Source organism: Barbus barbus (genome assembly GCF_936440315.1).
Source record: "Barbus barbus genome assembly, chromosome: 44".
NCBI classification, from domain to species: Eukaryota; Metazoa; Chordata; class Actinopteri; order Cypriniformes; family Cyprinidae; genus Barbus; species Barbus barbus.
The window spans coordinates 23,789,956-23,810,000 of NC_136722.1; the positions used below are offsets into that span (position 1 = coordinate 23,789,956).

The 20,045-nt window shown below is 35.4% G+C and overlaps 1 gene segment (V, D, J or C); it reads left to right on the forward strand.

Moving 5' to 3' along the window:
- LOC306863410 (Ig kappa chain V-III region MOPC 63-like) overlaps nucleotides 1-20,045 on the forward strand; it is a 773,265-nt gene that overhangs the window by 295,479 nt on the left and 457,741 nt on the right.

Consider the following 20,045-nt stretch of genomic DNA (forward strand, 5'->3'; position numbering starts at 1 on the left):
TTTATTCGTCAAGGACACATTAAATGCATCAAAAGTGACCGTAAAGACATTTGTTGGTAAAATATAAATGCTGTTCTTTTGAACTTTCTATTCATCAAAGAGTCCTGAAAAATATGTTTTTTTCACATATTAAGTGGCAAAAATATTTTAGTATTGCTAATGGTTATTGATAACCATTTTTTTATATTTGAGCAACAATAATAAGTTATAATATTTGAGCAGTAAATCAGCATATTAGAATGATTTCTGAAGGATCATATGACACTGAAGACTGGAGGAATGATGCTGAAAATTCAGCTTTGTATCGTATGAATAAATTACATTTTACAATATAATCAAAGAGAAAACTGTTCTTTTAAATTGCAATAATATTTGACATTTTTATTGTTTTTACTGCAGTTTTAATCAAATAACTGCAGCTTTTTTGAGCAGAAGACGCTTATATTAAATACATAAAGTAAATGAGAACAGAATTTTCATTTTTGGGTGAAGTAATTCCCTAAAGTTGTGTTTCAAAATGTACACAGAGGGTTTTGTATGAATATTTAATGCAGTGTGTATAATAGCATGAAAGTCGAGCCCTCATTACCTGCCTGCGTCGTGTAATAGAGGCTCAGGTGCTCCAGTGCAACCTGACATGCGGAGAGCCTTCAGAAAGCTGGAGACAAAACCTGACTGTGTGTGAGTTTCACTGTCAGGATGGGCTCTTCTCTGGACCTAATGAGTCGTCTGTGTTTAGGGGTAAGACGTCTGTGTGTGTGGTTAATTGTCTTCTTTAATATTGTATAACTAAGCTGGTTAAGGGATTAGACTAATTTTTTAGCGCTATATTGAACGCAGCCTTTCAATCCGGTAAGTGATAGATAAAAGATAATTATAAGCTCTTGCACAAGAGCATCATAGTCGTCACACAAATGGTGATGTACAGGCTATGTATAAAAACAGAAATGTTGCTCACAGCACGCAATATCAAGCCAGACAGTAATTGTCTTGAAATTAATTGTTGCAAACGGTCAGTTTGATAGAAAATCACTTTACATTTATGCATTTAGCAGACGCTTCCAAAGCGACTTACATTGCGTTCAAGTTACAGTTTCTACATTTTATCAGCTCTTGCTTTCCCTGGGAATCGAACCCATGATCTTGGCGTTGCTAGCGCCATGCTCTACTATTTGAGCTACAGGAAAGCCTTTGATGGCTGCAGTAGCGGGACTTTAAATGGGATGAATTTAGAGATGCAGCTTTTCAGAGATGGTTTGATTGACTGAGAAGTTGAATGAGTAGTCCACTACTCTACCCTTCTTATATGTGTATTTTCTAAGCCCTTTTCCTCCTGAATCATTCATTTTCACTGGAGGAGTGTCATGGTACAGTAAGCAGATTATTTTGCCTTTCCTGTACTGTGTGGCTTAATAATTTTCACCACGCTGACACATTCAGAAACGGTTCCAGGGTTGCAGAACGCTTTATTTTCAGACAGCTTAGTTGTTACAGTATTTGTACAAATAAACAGCGCTTTGGCAGTCTGCCGACAACAGCCGGCTTAAAGTCAGAGATTTGTTGGAGAAAATGGCTGGGAAAAGCTTTTTGCTGTGCATTAGCCTCCTGATTGAATGGCCTGCTGGATGATTGCTCACAGTCTGTGGACTTCTAGTGAACTTCTTTTGCTCGATCTGTATGTGGAGATAAATGACAGCGGCGGGCCCATCAGGATGTTTGAATAATTCATTATGGATATTCATGGCAGGTATTTGTCATATATTAATCAGATGTCTTATTTAATGCACGGTGATGCAGTAAGGCTGAATTTGTTTCTGTATTATACATTTATAGAGCACATGCATATAGTATGTCTTTTAAAGTTGTGTTTGCATGGGAAATAGAGCTAAGAAATCATGATAATTATTATGTTTAATGGGGATTCATGACTGCAATAAAATTCAGCAATGATACTTTACATGTCCAGGCATATTTCACCCCACAAAATATGTTTAAAAAATATTTAAAAACATTTATTTTCAACATAAAGGTAGTGTTATTTTAGTATTATTATACAATTATAATATTTATTATTATTTTTAAATAACGTTTTTTTAAATTGAAAGTAACTGGTATGCTTTTGTAATTTTATTGGTTTTTGTTTAGCTTGTATTTTTAGTTTTCTGTTTAACTTTTATTTTTATTTATTTTATTTGTATCTTTAGTATTTCAACAGTTAGTTGCCAAGACAACATTTCTCATTTTAAATTTTTCATCTAATATGTAATTTAATTTCATATTTTGCCTTTATTTCAGTTAAAAAAAACCTTTTTAATCTTTTTATATTTACTTTACAAAAACAACACTGAATGATCAAATTCTTGTTACTGTGATAATCATGCTTTTACTGACTTTATGGGTACAACGTAAGGCTACAAGAGTACAACAAATATTTATATTTAAATATATATACACATACATACATATAGTCATGGCCAAAAATGTCGGCACCCGTGCAATTCTGTCAGAAACTGCAACACTTCTCTCAGAAAATTGTTCCAATAGCAAATGTTTTGGTATTCACGTGCTTATTGTTTTTGTTTGCACTGCAACAACACAAAAAAACAGAGAAGAAAAGTCAAACTTGATAAAATTTCACACAGAACTCAAAAATGGACTGGACAAAATTATTGGCACCTTGTCAAAATTGTAAGAAATAATTGCTTTTCAAGCATGTGATGCACCTGTAATTTGTATTTAAACACACCTGTGGCAAGTAACAGGTGTGGGAAATATAATAATCACACTTGCAACCAGTTAAAATGGAGAAAAGTTGATTCAACCTTTTGTGTTGTGTGTCACACTGAGCATGGAGAAAAGAAAGAAGTGTAAGGAGTTGTCTGTGGATTTGAGAGAAAATATTGTGGAAAAACACGGACAATCTCAAGGCTACAAGTCCATCTCCAGAGATCTTAATGTTCCTGTGTCCACTGTGTGTGTGTGTGTGTGTGTGTGTGGTTGTGTAAGCAGAGCTCTAGATGGCAGTGCTGAATAGGCACAAACTCTTTCTGTCAGTCTGTCTTTAAATACTGAACCGAACTCAAGATCATCTCATGCCTTTATTAAGAGCACAAACACTTACAGAACATTACAGAAACTACAAATGCACAGAAGACGAGCATTGCTGATAGGAGAAGAAAGAAAATGTAGAAGAAACGGTGATGTTTAGCGAGTGTCATTTCTTTTGTTTGTGCTGTCTTCTTCAAACGACACACACACACACTCGAGAGGCGAAGGGCTGGACATTTTTTCCTCGCCGCAGTGGTTGCTGCTGGTTACGTGGTGAAACGACGGCCATTAAGGCTCATTATGTATTTAGATGTGGGGCGTCGCTCCCAAACTCATCCTCACACTCTTCCCTCTGAAGTTTGTCCTTCTTTTCTTTCCCTTTTCACTCTGTCTGTGTTTTATCTGACGTGTCTTCCTAACAGAAAGCTAATGAAACCGTTTAGTTGGTGCACTTAGCTGCAGGTTAAGTTTTGGTAAAGCATGAGTGTGTAAACTCTCCATTGAAGCTATGTTTGCATTAGTCTGAAGATGAATGACACGCATGTTTGGCTGAATGTTTTTGCATGTGTGAATGCTAATAAATGATTTGAATTGGATAAACGGAACCATCGCTCTCAGTCTTTATCAAATCAGTTGGGTCCCATGAGAACTTGTGTTCAGACTAACAGCTAAAATCAACAAACATGTTTCATTTCAGACATGCAGTAAACATCAGCCAGACCCGACATGTGATTCACACATTTCTTACCAAAAATAAGAGTGGGGCTTGTGAGAGGGGGATGGGATCGGCAAAAGAGAAAGAGATGCTGAGCAGGGTTGAGTTGGGAAATATGACAAATCCAAATGTTGACTTCATTTTTGGATATTATTGATTTAATTCGATTATTCATTTGTAGTTCAGTGTGTGCGTCTTTCTGTAGCATTTTCACGAGAGGCCGTAAACAAACATCCTAGCAACCATTTAACAACATTCTAACCACATAGCAACACCTTTGCAGTTTTTGTTGTCAAGTAACACTTAGATTCTATTTCAGGACAAAAAAGGAAGAAATTGGTTTAGAATTTTATTTGAAAAGATTTTCCACTCAAATTGCCAGTAAATATTACAATGTAACATTGATTAAACATTTTCTTGTAAAATTTATACTTAATCTTTGGGTTATTTACAACTTCTAAAAATCTTTTTCTCTTTTTTTTTTTTTTCTTACAGGGCAGACGGCTGATTAAAATTTTTTATGAATTATATTCCATTCATCATCTCTCTGATTGTTATTAATTGATTAGAGATTTGTGTTTGTCCATTACGAGCATTACATCATATCTTTCAACGGCTTTACAAATAGCATTTTAAGGATTTAGTTTACCCAAAAAACATTTACACGCACTCATGTTGTTCCAAACTTGATTTTTTTTTCCAGTGCAACACAATAGGGTAAAAATAAGGAATTGTACTGGTTGCTGGTGCATATAAGCTTAAAAAAGAAAACCAGCATAAAAATAGTACATTTGATTGATGCACGTTTTTGAAGTCTTCCGAAGACGCTTTTATGTTAAATTTAAGTTATTATATTCACTAATACAACTCTCTTAGACACGTTCTTGAGTGAATCATTAGAGTTGCATATTTTCAGTGATTCTGTTCACAAAATTCACTAATTAAAAGTTGTGAAGTAGCAATCAATTAGCAATGTGCAATTCTTGAGAGTAGAATTTTTTTACAGAATCAGTTCAACTCACTGAATCGATTCAGTCACAAAGGTGAAGATTAGCAGTGACTAGGGGTGTGCGATATTTATCATCTATGGATAATATTGTAATTGTTGTTTTAACAATGTGTGAGCTGACATAGTATGCCACTAAAAAAACAAACAAAAACACGTCTTGAGAGTCCAAAGCATTCACTGTGTGATGAAGCATATTAAGAGTGTGTGATATCCCTCTGTGGGTTTGTTTTTTATTTATAAGATAGTATGTAGTTAAGCAATATCACACAAAATAGAAGGCTCTTGTCCTGAATATCAGCGTATGCTGTTTTGCCAATGAAAAATGGTTCCATGATTTGTTCATGAATGAATCTGTTTTAGAATGAATCGCATCATGAATCAGCCGTTTTGAACGAATCATTTGAATGAATGATTCAGTGAATCACTTTAGACAGGGACTTGCTGCCACCTACTGGCAGTGACCCTGCTAAACCAGCAAAGGCACCAGAACAAAAACCTATTTAGATAAATATTGTTTAGTTATCATTATCTAAAAAAATCCCAGAAAATATTGCGACGTGAAATTTTGCAATGTGATTCACCCTTAATAGTGACTTAAATTAGGGGTTGTTTCAGTGTAGAGTTTCCTTTATTTGAAGCTTTAAAGCTTCAGTCTCCATTCATTGTAATCGCGTGGAAAACAGCAACCAGTGCAGCCTTTGGAATTTCTTCTTTTATGTTTGACGGAAGAAAGTAAGTCAAACAGGTTTGGAAAAACACGATAACAGCATATTAATTCAGTAACTGTTGCTTTAATCCTGCATTGTCATATTTTTAAACTCCTGCACTGAATAAGTCTTCTAGAGCGTGATGTTTTATTTGAGTGTTGTTGTAGCTGAGCGTCTGCAGTGGTGGTGTGTTGACGTATGGCTGTATACATTTACTGTGCTCACAGTGAGCTGCTCTATTCATCAGTCTTCAATAATATGGCTGCACTTACTGACCCGCACTGATTGATTTTATTGCTTTGGGTTGAGCTAGTGTACTCGTGGCCGAGTGTTTGGGGTTTGTTGTTGTGCAGGTGGACGGCTGATTCAGCTGCTGTATTTCTGCTGTCAAATTAATGATTCCTCGTTAAGTATAGCTTTGCGAGCATGACATTTTTTGCACATGCTTGATGTGTTTTCTTTGTTACTGTGGCTGCTGTACCTGACCTCATTACTCAAGCTTTTTTCAAATGTCTGCGTCAGTAAACCAGATTTTGCTATTATTCAGAAAGCTATCTATAAACATGTTGACTTGAGTTAACATTTTCCATCCAACGTGGTGGACCTGAAAGAAACGTACCATAGAAGGATATATTGTTATGCTAATGCATGCTGTAGCACCCCTTGTGGCAATACAGTGCATATGTGCGTTGTTCTAATCTAAACAGACCCATTTCACAGACTGTAGTAATGTAATGCCATTATAATTACGAGTTTTCCACATTTTGTAAAATTATAATTTTTTAAAAATAAAATGCATATACATATATATGTATATATATATATATATACACACACACACTAGGGTTGTAACGGTATTTTCACGGTATGATAATCGTCTCAGAAAATATCACAGTTTCACGGTATATATTAAACGATAATTCTTATCAGTAACAATGACTCTTAAAAGAATAATAACAAGTTATTTGAGTGAACAAATCCTTTATTGCAACAAACTTGAAATCATTTTAATGAAAGTAAGCCTCCCTTCTGAAGAAAAATTACAAAATAAAGCCGTAAACCTGATGTATATCTATATCACACTTTAACATTTTAATTATCATTTTGACGTGTTGTAGCAAACCTTTGAGTTTAGTGTATTTGACTGGTTTTTCTCAAATAAAGCTGGTTTTCTCTCAGAGCAGCTCATGTTTCTGTAGACACTGAAAACACCATTAGTGTCATGCATGCATACTTCAGTATGTAGCAGATAAAACGGCGCCACTCATATCTACTTTTGATTTATCCATCCATCAGATTGCGTGTTTTAAGTGACAGCCTCGTTAACGTTATTCTGTAAATCCCATGTTCACGACTGCTCCAGGATTCCCTCTGCATCACGGAAATTATACGGCCTTATAACTTGTTATAAATGCGACATACCTTTATCTGCACGGAGGGATGATGTCTGCGAATATGAGCGAACGTTGGATGTATTGCCTGCTTTTGCAGCCACTTTGCGTCCACATTTTTTGCAAATTGGATTCGTCCTCAAGGACAACCCCACGTTCGTGTTTTTTTCAGTATTCCCATACTGCAAATTTAAACTTTTTTTTTCGGCGGGGGATGGAGATTAGATACAATCTCTGTCTTTGTCATTTCAGCAGAGTGAAGCAGCCGAAATAAATTGCATATGCGTGGGTGAGATTATATATTTTTTTTTCATAATTTTTTTAAAAACCGTAGATATGCAAATGTTTACGGTATGATAACCGTGTACATTCAAACTGCGATAGACCATCATACCGGTATATCGTTACAACCCTAATACACACACACACACACACAAAATGTTTTGGGTGTGTGTATGTGGTAAAATGTTTAAAATTATTAAAAGTTATTTTTAAATTATTATTCTAATTATAATGTATTTATTGTGGATATATACATAAGTATGTGTGTATATATGTAAAAAAAAATCAAATATTATTAATGTTCTATATAGACTTAATAGATTAATGCATACATGCACGCACACACACACACATACATATATATATATATATATATATATGTATGTGTGTGTGTGTGTGTGTGTAAAAAGGTTTTAAAAATATTAATTTTAAAATTTTATAATTATTATTATTATTATTATTATTATTATTATTAAATCAAAAAATCCTCCAAAAAATTTGTAAACACTGCTTTTTCCTATTTTGAAAATTAGTGCAATGCAATAGTGCATTTTTTTGGAACAAATAGAAACGCAATGGGAATAGTGTTTGTCTCCCATGTGCCTCTAAATAAGTTTTCTTGCTTTAGTTTAATTCGGTGGTCCAAACATGACATTCTGAAAATAGTTGCATCACAAATCTGAATTCAAAAATGCATGAAATTGTGCTTGTTCTTCAGTAAAGTATGTTTCGGGCCTCATGAAATTACTTGATTGCATTTTGATTTCCTGTGTGTTGTTGTTTTGCATTTGTTTCACGTCCCACAGTATTTTCGTGTTCAGTGTGCACTGACAAACGCAGCAGGTTAGCGCAGTTTCAATCGCCAACTTTCATTGAAAACGAGTGACTTGTGGTTGCTTTATTGCTCCCGATCTCTCTGAGTGTGAACGCCCCTTTAAGGTGGACTGATTCAGTGGATTCCTCTCGGCTGAAGTGGGCGGATTTATTACGGCTTGTTTACAGCCTGTTTTTTTTGCTTTTGCCTTCATGGTCTGCAGCCTTCTGTCAGAGACTCCATTTTGTTTTTAATAAACTGACACTTATTGGTTGTTCAACGTGAAGGGTGTATAAATATATACGTGGATGTGTGTGTGTGGACTGGCTGTCTCCCAGCTGTACACCCAGAGAATGCAGCCTTTCATATGCTTACAAACAGTCCTTGGAAATCCTACTTACACAGAGTGCTACTACAAGAAGAGGAGTGTGTGTGTGTGTTTATAAATATGTGTCTGTGTCTCTGAATCTGCCTACTCCATCACACACACACACACTACATGCTCTGTGCCATGCACATTTCAGAGCAGCATGTTTTGTAACCGTGAGGACTCTGGGATTGGCTTGAGCTCCGTTTGCGGACTGATGTTTTGAATGTTTAAACTGGAAATAAAACACATCGATGCAGCCAGTCGGCGTAAACACAACCTACAATCCAAATCCAGAAGATTGTGTCATTAGACTAGCTTTGTGGTTCCTCTTAGTCTCGCAACTAAAGACAGAGATGATTTAATAACATTCAACTGCAAACACAGCATAGAGTAAAGTTTGATTCAATTCTGTTCATTCAGTTCAAACTGTCCATTTCAGTCAATGATTCCGAGCTCTTGATTCAGCGATTCATTTGCATCAGCAATGTAGCTTTTATTTATTTATATATATATATATTACAGAATTTTTACTTTTTAAACTATTGAATGAAACATTTTAAATCTGCTTGGTTGACATGTTGGTTTCTTTAAAAAACTAAAATATTTTCAAGACCTTTCAGACCAAACGCATTAACCTTGAGATACATAAATGAATATCAAAACCTAATAAATATTTAAAAATTTTAGCCACATTATTTGATGCCATATTAAATATCAGCACTGTTTAAAATGTATAGAAAAAATGAAATGTTGAATATAGATATTAAATATCTATAGCATCAATATTTGCCTATATTACATATCATTCTTTGCGTTTATTTAGTTAACTAGATTATACTGTTTTTTACTGCACTTTTTTAATCTGGTTTGTTGAAATTTTTTAATCTGGTTTGTTGAAATTTTTTAATCTGGTTTGTTGAAATGATGGTTCTGAAATGAAATGGTTATAAAAGGGTGTATTATTATTATTATATATTTTTTTAATTGTGCAAAAACTTTAAATATTTAAATTTAATTAATATTTTATAAACATTAAATATATGTTCCATCAGTATTTACTTTTATATTACTTATTGTTTTTTGTTCATTTATTGATTGATATTTTTTTGATATTATGATATTTGAAACCTAGTTAAATTATGGTTCTTCTGAAATGTCTTGAAAGAAAAAAATATGATGATTATTATTATTATTATTATTGCAAAAAACAAAATATATAAAAATATATAATATTTAACTAACTAAATCTATTAAAAATATATAATATTATATATAAATATATATAAAAATATTTTAAATAATATATGAATATATAATGATATATGAATATATATTCATGTATTATTTAATTCTTTTTATATATATATATATATATATATATATATATATATATATATATATATATATATATATATATATATATATATAGCCCATAATATCTTAAGGCTGAAAAATATTGAAATATTTCAGTTATATCATTCAGGCTTACTCTTTTCCATATTAAATCTCAGCAATCTACCTCCTCTTCCAGCTCCGGGGCTGCATTATAATTGGGGCGTATCATAGACTCTTCATTTTTATTTCTGTCTGTCAGTCTTCTTCTTCCAGCTTTCATGGGTTGAACATCACTGAAGATGTTTTAAGGCTTTCTCATTCCTGTCACGCTCCCAGACGAGTGTGAAGGAACTTTGACACCATCAGAGACGCAGACGCTCTTCAAAGATCTTCCAGAGAGCAAAGAGATAACAGAGACTCTCTGAGCTTTTTGTGTTGGAAAGATGGACATTAACAGGGCGAAACAGAAGGTTTTCAAAGGACGTTTTCACAGTTATGTATTTCATCATTCGTTTCAGCGCGAAACTCGAACTTCATTTGGGTGTCAATTTTGACAGTTTGCGTCCATCTGATTAGATTTAATGAATGAATCAAATCTGAAATCATAAGGTAGTTAAATATTGAATTGAGTTCAGTTTCAAAGCTAAATCACATTAATATGATCCAGCAGGCTTTATGCTCACATCTTTGTTTTGTGTAAAATTTTGTAAAAGTGCCAACCTCAAAAAACAAACATTGAATCTATTTAAAGAGGATCTTAACATGCACATGCATCTCATCTTCCTCCTTTTGGACTGTTGTCATGACAACACCAGTTATCGAATAAATAAAATATGAAATATCAGAGGCACACGTGCGCACGTTTCTTGCGTGTAGTCGCGAGCGTGCTCTTATGAGCTTTCTGCCTTTGAGCGTTTGTAAATATAATGCAGATGTGAGTAATTATAGCATTGGTTGAAATCTTTGTATATAGTGAATCATTGGTTATGTCACACAAACCCTCTCGGGCTCCAAACACATGCTTTCCTGCTTACCAAATCACATCGATTTCTAATTCTACTCGTATTGCAGATTGAGCTGCTTTGTCTGTCAGTTGTTATTAGCAAAGAAAGTTTTTAAGAATTGGCTGATATTGGGAAACTGTAAACTTTGGTCACAATGTTATTAGAAACCACTGTAACTTTTTTTCATTATGTCTCATAAGTAGGCGATATGGCGAAAATATGATCGCAGTATTTTGTTCCCATATCATACGATTTCAGTATTTATCATGATATTCAGGAAATGCTTTCCATATGTTTATTAGACATCAAGAATTAATTGTTTGTTCAGAATTAAACACCACAGAGGAGCTACCTTTTAATTTAGGGCTCTATATAATCCAATTTATTTTTTACATATCAATAAAGTTAACATACAATACTACAAAACTAATACTAAAAATACAATGTTATAAAAACTTATTTTTATGCTTCCATTTTTTTCTGCATTCTGTGTTTAATGATTTTATATAAATGTAATACAAATATGGTGTCTTGAAATGAATTAATGCAACTTAAAGGGGTCATCGGATGCCCATTTTTCCACAAGTTGATATGATTTTTTAGGGTCTTAATAAAAAGTCATAGTTTGGTTAAAATTTCTCAATAGTAGTGTAAAAAACACCTTTTTAAACCTGTCAAAAACAGCTCTTGTCAGAGCAAGCAGTTTTGTGTCATTCTCCTTTAAATGTTAATGAGCTCTGCTGACTCCGCCCCTCTCTTCCGAGCCGCTCTCTGAGGGACTGTTTACTTTATCCGCATTCATCGTGAAACTTGATAATTAGCACATTATTAGGAAAGGCGATTTGCAAAGATTCTTTAAAAACCCTTATACTCACTTCTTCTGGAGGTGAAGCTGGATCACAAATGATTTGCGTGAACATAGACACATTTAGGCAGATCAATGGCGCATTCCCTTCAAAAACAAACGTAATCCTCTGCATCTTCAGCGGCTCAGACGTCAGGAGTAAATGACGACCGCTATATTCATTATTACATCCAACAACAAAACCTCAATTGCTTAATCTGAGACATCTTGTCTTCCCCTGCACCGGAGTCGACGGCAAACGGATGACAGCTCACTTAGGGCGGGTCTAAAGTGAGACGGCTTGTCAATCAACTCTTGTGGGAGGGGCCTGTACAGAACTACATCATTCTGACAGGAATCTCAGAACAGCCTGATTTGAGAAAGAGGATTTTAAAATAGGGATTTAAAAAAAAACTTGGATTTTTTTCATTATAGAATAGATGTGTACACACACTTCCAACACACATTTATGCTCAAACAACTTATAAAGTGAATTTTGTATCCGATGAACCCCTTTAAGCAAAAGATGCTCTACAACAAAACTGTTTAATTTAAAACATGGATTAAATATATCTTAGATTTATGATATTCCTTAAAATTATTATTATTATTACTTGGGAATTACATTTTAGTACATAATAGTGGTATATTTGTGTCATAATTTCTTCGTTAAATCAGACTTTTATTTTGACGGGTTGTCATGAAGGGCTTTCTGGTTTATTTTCAGTTTCAGTATGCATTTGATGGTAGTTTTTCTCAAATGAAGCATTGGAAAGCGGTGAAGTAGTACTTATGAAGCACATATTAATGCCATAATTCTGCATGACCGTGTTTTAGATCCATTAATTCTACCCCATACCTAACAACTATTTCATTTAACTACTTTACTAACTATTAATAAGCAGTAAATTAATAATTTATTGAGGCAAAAATCTTAATTAAGAGTTAGTCAATAGTGAAAATTGGACCCCAAACTAAAGTGACCATCGATTCTATTGATTCACAAGGTTTATTTTTATTTTTTATTTTTTTTGATGTAGGACAAAAATATGCTGGATGATGCTTTTCCACATTGTTGATTTCTACCTGACGACAGATGCTGATATGTCTGAGATGGACAGAGAGAGGCTGAACTGGACAATGTCCTCATGTCCTGCATGTCTTTGACACACACACACACACACACACACACAGTGTCCATGAATCACTCAGTGCAGCAGACAGACGGGCATTAGACAGCAGACAGCTCTCAGCACTGTCTGACACACAGTTGTGTGTGTGTGTGTGTGTGTGTGTGTGTGTGTGTGTGTGACATGCAGTAGTTGATTATAAACACTAACTGGTTGATATGGTTAGAATTATGAATGTGTATGTTTATCTTACTGTCATTTGCTCATGAACAAAATCATAATAGCATTGAGTTTGTCTAAATGTTATTCTTTCTCAATAAAGAGAGCTGCAACTGGATTTTAGGATCCGAGCTTTGGGTGTGTTAAAATCAGTGTCAGAATTTTTTTCATAAAAATGTACTTAAATGTTTGTGTTTTTGTGTGTGTGTGTGTGTGTGTGTGTGTGTGTTTATTTTCTTATTATAAAATACTTTTATAGAGGCTTTAAAAAAATTCTAACATTTCTTTGTTTGAAATAAGTGTCAGAAACATTTTTCTTAAAATTGAATGAAATGTTTGTGTGTTTATTATTTATTTTCAGTTTCAGTTTAGTTTGTCATTCTATACATGTTGACACATGAGAACAAAATTTGTACTCCGATTCAGGAGTATATCCATAAAAATAACATCAAATGCTATAGAATTAATTCTAAATATACAATAAGTTAAGAATAACGTTATTTATTTGTTATGAAATACATTTATAGCAAAATATTTTTTTATTCTAAAACACGTATAGGAGCATTTTTATAAAGAAAACCTCAATTTAATCTGTTTTCCAATGTTTCTGATTTAAATCAGTATCAGAAACATTTTTCTTAAAAATTTATGAAACTTCATTTGTTTGTTTGTTTGTTTGTTTAAGTACACATTTTTTAAAATAGCTATTTTTCTTTTTTTCTCAAATATATTCTAGAATATAGTCTGGAATATAATATATTGAAATGTATCAAATGCTTGTACAGGTAAAGAAAACAAGTATTCAGTTTGGTGGCATTTTCCCCACTTAAATATCTGGGGCTTTTAGACACTTCAGCTGACATTTTTCCACCAAACTCAGTTCATTTTAACTAGCGTGTAAACATCTGATCAAATGTCATGCTGATTCAAACTTCAGTGTAAATGTAGAGGTATGTGTGTCAGTGTGTACGTATGGGTGTGTGAATTAGTGTATGAATGTGTGTGTGTGTTGGCATAATCCCGTTCAGGAAACAGGTATTCTGGGCTGCTGGATTCTATTTATTCACACGGACACTCAAAGGCCGCCGTAAGCCTCCATTAAGACAGGAATGGAATGTATTGAGACCTGTCTACACACACACACACACACACACACAGACATGCGCTTGCAAATTTCCATGGAGCAGGTCCCTGCATTGGCGTAGGTGAAAGCTGCTCTGCTGCTAACTTTAGAGCGCTTAAATATTCCAGCATAAAAACACATCAGCATGGACTACACCGATACACACCGCCATAGTAACACATACATGCACATCAACCTGCACATGCATCACACAGCACCAAACACACAACATACATTTTTCCATTTGAAGTGCATTAATATTTCTCTGTTATCACACACACACACACACACACACACACACAGAGGTGTGTGTCCATTCATAGACAGGGCTCTCGCGTCTCAAATCCCTCAGATTCCAGGGTCTGATCCATGTCTCAGCGGGACATTAAAGTTTTTTCCGCTCTGGAATTTTGGGGAAATTATATTCATGGTGTGCAGCGATAGCGTCAGCATTCCGAGCACTCTGATTGGCCGCTGTGAGAGCGATAGAGGGATGTGGAGCGAGTGGAAAGTTAGCAGCAGTGGACGGCTGGGAGATGAAAGGACGGCTAAAGCCGGGATGGAGGGGTTGACAGAAAGAGAGAGAGAGAGATAGTGGGCTGATATCTCTTTATCCCTAGCGTCTGGCGCGCGACGCTTTGTTCTGGACGTGTGTCTGTGTGTGAGGAACCACATCCCTCGCATGATAAATAATACAACTGATTTATTGTACATAATATAATATAAAAGCAGGGATGTTCACTGATTGAACATTACATAATTAGTCACATATATCAGTCAGTGGCCGTTTTACATATTAACAGGCATTTTGTGATTAGATCGTACATATTAAATGTTTAATGCCATAAAATTCAATTAATGCATATAGTTAATTTTAATAAATGCATTAATATTTAGATGTTTTTAAGTGTTGACTAGATTCTTAATTTTTCAGATATTTAGATTTTATTATAATTGTTTACATAATTATTAAAATTAATTATATATTAATGGGCAATCGTTTGTACCTGACATTTCACCGATTTTAACATATATTAATGCCATAATTTGTTAATTTGACTAAATGCATTAATACTTAGATGCATTTATATTTATGTGAAATATATATATATATTTATATTTATTTATTTATTATTATTATTTTTTTATCTTATGAAACTTTCCTGGAACATTTTACCAAATCTATCATTTCATCAAGTCTGGTATTTCACATCAATTAAAATTTTCATAAAATCGTTTGCACCTTTTTTATTGCAAAAAAATTTAAAATAATATAAAGGTCCACTGATGAAAATTTTAATCAAACTAAATTGCAACATGATATGCTTATTAATTATTCAAATTAAACACAATTAATCACATATCAATGGCCCCTTTTACATTTGGCATTATAACGTGCGTTTATGTGTTTGGGTCCTACTTGTTCGCATTTGACCAAATTATACTTATATACATGTATATGTGTGTGTCTAATACAATATACCATATTTAGATGAAAGTTTCACATTTAGTAAAATAAATAAAGACGCGACAGCTAATCAGAGTTAGCTTTATTGCCAGGCATATTTGCACATACGAGGAATTTGTTGTAGTGACAGAAGCTCCACAGTGCAACAGAAAGCCAGCAACAGGACAGGACACAGATAATAAAATAATAATAATGTACAAAATAGACAATTCAGTATGTACAGGTATGTTAGGTGTAAATTTGAAATGTAATAAGTATGTGTGTTAAATAAAAAATAAAGTACGATAGTGTTGTGTGTTTCATGTTAATTGTTAAGAGTTTAAATGTTCATGAGATGGATTGCCTGAGGGAAGAAACTGTTCCTGTGTCTGGTCGTTCTGGTGCTCAGAGCTCGACCAGACGGTAACAGTTCAAACAGGGAGTGTGCTGGATGTGAGGGGTCCAGAGTGATTTTACCAGCCCTTTTGCTCACTCTGGATAATTACAGTTCTTGGAGACTTGGGAGGGTTGTACCAATGATTCGCTCAGCAGTCCGGACTACCCTCTGTTGTCTTCTGAGGTCAGATTTGGTAGCTGAGCTGAACCAGACAGTTATTGAAGTGCAGAGGATGGATTCAATGATGGCAGAGTAGAACTGTTTCAGCAGCTCCTGTGGCAGGTTGAACTTCCTCAGCTGGCGAAGAAAGTACAACCTCTGCTGGGCCTTTTTGACAATGGAGTCTATGTGAATATCCCACTTCAGGTCCTGAGAGATGGTGGTGCCCAGGAATCTGAATGACTCCACTGCAATCACAGTGCTGTTCATGATGGTGAGTGGGGGGAGTGCAGGGGGGTTTCTCCTGAAGTCCATGATCATCTCCACAGTTTTGAGCGTGTTAAGCTCCAGGTTGTTAAGACTGCACCAGACAGCCAGCTCCTTAACCTCCTGTCTGTAAGCAGACTCGTCACCGTCCTGAATGAGGCCGATCAGTGTGGTGTCGTCTGCAAACTTCAGGAGCTTGACAGAGGGGTCTTTAGATGTGCAGTCGTTGGTGTAGAGGGAGAAGAGCAGTGGGGAGAGAACGCAGCCCTGAGGAGCTCCAGTGCTGATGGTGCGGGTGCTGGATGTGTATTTTCCCAGCCTCACTAGCTGCTGCCTGTCTGTCAGGAAGCTGTTGATCCACTGGCAGACGGAGGTGGGGACGGAGAGCTGAGTTAGTTTGGGCAGGAGGAGGTTTGGAATGATAGTGTTAAAGGCAGAGCTGATATCCACAAACAGGATCCTCACATAAGTCCCTGGTCTGTCCAGATGCTGCAGGATTTAGTGCAGTCCCATGTTGACTGCGTCATCCACAGACCTGTTTGCTCTGTAGGCAAACTGCAGGGGGTCCAGTAAACCGGGCTCTACAGTGCGACTATTTCAGTGCATTTGCGACTGAAAACTACTGCGTGCGACTATGAAAAAATATTTAGGAGCACCTGTGTGACTGACCAGATCAGCATATTTGTGTTTGCGCTGAGTGAGCTTTAAAGGTTTCTAACGTACTTGCGTGTTTTTGCAGTGTTGAGTAATGTATCACAGATGTATTCTCTCATTATAACAAAAAAAAGTGTAGACCGAGCGTAAATAAGAGATTCATTGTGCAGTGAAAGGAGCTTTGTTGATTATAATGGAGTTTTGTGAGATTGCGATGAACTAAGATGAGTGACAGCTTATTATTAATTATTATTTTAAACAAATCTAGTGAGTCAATGATTCAAATACCCATTCATAAAGACAGTCACGTACTTCATTCCTGAATGAATCAGCCGTTTGAACGAATCAATTAAATTAATGATTCAGTGATAATATCAGTGACATACCGCCACCTACTGGTAGCTTCAGTTTAATTTTTAACGTATCTTTTCTGTTATTTAAATCATTTAATATTTCTACATTCAAAATTGTATATTTAAAACATTAACCTCAACATGAATTTATGAATTTAATTGCACTTATGCAACCTCTGAGCCTCATTAAACATCTGAAAATACACCTACAAGCCACTTGTGTGTTCTTCTGCACCTCTGTAGTACAAATGCATTTCTTAAATACTGATTTCATTTGATTGGTATCTTATTCTACTTTTTATCCTGTTGTTTTAATTAGAAATGATAAAAAGCTTATAAATATTTTTTAATTTGAAATAAAAGATTACATACTTTTAATAAAGTTAGAAAAATGCCATTACAAAGGTAAAAACAAAATTCCCTGTTAATCACTTTGAGTCAAATTTCACCTCGTAATGGGAAGGTTTGTTTTTGATCAGAATGTTTGATTATTGATTTGAAGGTGCTCCTAAATTTTTTAAATTAGGAGCACAAGATAAAAATAAAAAATAAAAGTAAAAAGTTATCCTAAAAATAAAAGTAAGCATAGAGCCCTGGTAAGGGTCAAGTGATGTCCTTCAGAAAAGCCAAAACCAGTTTTTCAAATGACTTCATGACCACAGATGTTAGAGCCACAGGTCTGTAGTCATTAAATCCTGTAATTTTGTGTTTCTTTGGGACGAGGAAGATGGTGGAGCGTTTGAAGCATGAGGGGACTTCACACAGCTCCAGTGAACTGTTGAAGATCTGTGTGAAGATGGGGGCCAGCTGGTCAGCACAGGATTTCAGACAGGTATCACACCCTCTGGGCCTGGTGCCTTCCTTCTCTTGTTCTTTTTGAAGACCTGGCGCACGTCATCTTCTCTTATCTGCAGTGCAGGTGTGCAGAAGGTTTGAATGGTGTTTTTTCAAACCTGCAGTAGAACTCGTTCAGATCGTCTGCCAGTTGTTGATTCTCCACAGTGCTGGGGGATGGTGTCTTGTAATTGGTGATATCTTTCAGACCTTTCCACACTGAAGCCGTATCACTGGAAGAGAATTGGATCCTTAGCTTATCGGAATAATTCCTCTTTGCCACTCTGATTCTGTCAAATTACCGGACATTTTCCACCCCTTTGCAACCTTATTTGCATATACCGATTGATTTATTCTTGTTTACAAGTGAGTGTGTTTTGGAATGGCGTCTTGGTTACGGATCTGGGCTCGCAGCCCAAAGGTCACAGATTGACCCCTGCCGTGGGTTCGATCCATGAAGTGAAGATTTACAGAGATCCCGCAGCCATTGTGCTGTTGAGCACGCCACTTAACCCAAGTGTGTGCCGCGAGGCGTCTGAATGACCAGAGCCGCTGGTAAGATGCTGACCACCAGCACGGGATGATCGGGATGCCAGGAGGGTACGCTCATCCTAGGATGCATTTCCCTGGTGTGCTGTAATAAATATTTGTGTGTGTGTGTTTTGGGGCAGATCGTGGCTCGTGGATACAGGAATGTGCCACAGTTATGTGCAGTTGTTCTTGTAAGAGCGGTGTTCTCTGTAGCCGCCGCGCACGTGTGTGTTTTCAGCAATTATGCAGGAGCACAAATCAAAATTACAGTTGAAATATGCAGGTATTCTGTTGCACTGTTGACTAATGGCATTTTCAGTTAATAAATCTGTTGCTAAAAACTCATGTGATCTCAACATGAGGTGATTCATTTCATGTGAAATTAAATGTTTATTTACTGGTTTGACTGAAGACTTCATTATGTGTGGTTTTAAACTAATATCGGTCAGTTTGAGTTCAATCATGATTTTCTTCTTGCAGGTCTGTTGCAGGGGGAGGGGCAGTCTTTTTCTAGAAAGCTTTTGATTGGACAAAAATCTTTGTAGTTCAAAGATGATGTCATCTGTTTTTTTGTCATCTGTTGTAATTGTTGTTTTTAATTTGCTCTCTTGGAAGCAGGCTTATCATTATCTAACACTAAAAACAAAAAATTGTTTCATTACTTAAAATAAAATAAACATTAACTGAGATAAAAATGTAATTGTGAATAGTAGTGCTGTCAATCGATTAAAGAAATTAACTAATTAATCACACATTTTTTTTCAGAAATTAATTGTGATTAATTGCGATTTAATCCCACCTAAAATTAAAGTTTTTAAATATAATTTTATTTTGCAATAATTTCAATCTTAACATTAATGTACACTCTAAAAATGCTGGGTTATTTTTTTTTTACCCAAATGCTGGGTTCAGCTTGTTGGGTCATTTTAACGCTGGGTTATTTTTTTCTACCTAACCGCTGGGTTGAGCTTGTCTCCGGTGAAACTTCTCAACAATGCAGCTGCTGAGAGCACAGGTCCACAGGAGAGAGCGGTTCTCAGCACCACCGCCGCCAATTTGGTGCACTCTTTCGGGGAAATAAAGGTTTGTATACATTTTAATTCATTTATAAAGTCTTTAATGTGGTGAAAATTATATTATTTTACGCAACACAACATAAGGACGCTGGAAACGCCTTTGCCTTGCAAAACATAAATGGATTTTATTCATTATAATACTGAGTGTAATTTAATTTGATGTTAAAATATGTTCTCTAATCTCCGTACTGTTTGTTTATGGGCAGGTTTTGGAGTCAGTCATGCCATCTCTCAGCTATGAGTGAAACGCGAGGCCGCGGTCTGAAGTTCACAGTTCCCCCGGTGAACAGCTGCCCTTCACCAGCTCAGATTTCGGCGACACACCGGCATCAGAAT